General features: G+C 41.0%; 1 non-coding gene across 1 annotated transcript; it reads right to left on the bottom strand.

The window, feature by feature from the left end:
- Positions 1 to 203: 203 nt before the first annotated feature.
- Positions 204 to 310, bottom strand: LOC141603075 (small nucleolar RNA R71). The gene has a single exon (XR_012524971.1). It is a non-coding gene; the product is annotated as a small nucleolar RNA R71 (small nucleolar RNA).
- Positions 311 to 978: the final 668 nt, after the last annotated feature.

Below are 978 nucleotides of genomic sequence, written 5' to 3'. Positions count from 1 at the left end.
AAACCTTTTGCGACTATTGTGATGCTATCTCTCAAACGGGCGTGACTCAAGACCAAATTAGATGGGTCTTATTTCCTTTTTCCTTAATCGGCACCGCAAAGCAATGGTTGAAGGGCCTTGATAAGGCCACCCTTGGAATAGATTCTTGGAAGAAGTTGGCTCTAGCTTTCTACAAAAACTTCTACCCACCGGAAAAAACCAACATGCTAAGAGCTCAAATTACGGGTTTTAAGCAAAGGGATGAAGAGTCTTTGTATGAAGCTTGGGAGCGGTTTAAAGGTATTTGTCGCTCATGTCCTCACCATGGACTTAGCGAATGGTTTTTGGTGCAACAATTTTGGAATGGTTTATATGAAGATTCTAGGAACATTCTCAATATGGGATCAAATGGAATGTTCACCGAAGTTGATGACAATCAAACATGGAACAAAATTGAGGAAATGGCGGTCCATAACTCACAATATAGTAGACCTCGCAAGGCTACTAGAGGAGGAAGGCATGAAGTGGACTCCGTTACTCAATTGGGTGCTCAACTTAGTGCTCACATTGACACAATCAACTTGAAGTTTGAACAAGCTATGGCTAGACTTGAGGAAAACTCAAAATCATCGAAGCATCATGTCAATGCCATGACGGCATCCTCATCAATCCCAAGTGGGATATGTGAGAATTGTGGAACTTTGGGTCATGACCCAAGTGAGTGTAGGGGAACAACCGAACAAGTGAATGCTTTCCAAGCATATAAGAGTGGTACCCCTTATTCAAATTTTTACAATGAAAACACCATGTTCCATCCAAATCTCTCATACAAAAGCCAAAATGTTCAAAACCCTCAAACAACATACACTCCACCACCCATGAGAAACCAAAATCAAAGACCCTTTTACAATCAAAACCAAGGTTACCAAAATCAAAATCCATACAATCACCAAAATGACCAAGGCTTTGATGTCCAAAAAGCGGTCCTCCAAATGCAAA

Source organism: Silene latifolia, chromosome 9 (assembly GCF_048544455.1).
Source record: "Silene latifolia isolate original U9 population chromosome 9, ASM4854445v1, whole genome shotgun sequence".
In the NCBI taxonomy this organism is placed as follows: Eukaryota; Viridiplantae; Streptophyta; class Magnoliopsida; order Caryophyllales; family Caryophyllaceae; genus Silene; species Silene latifolia.
Note: the sequence above shows the minus strand (reverse complement) of the source record. Positions and strands in the feature narration are given on the sequence as shown.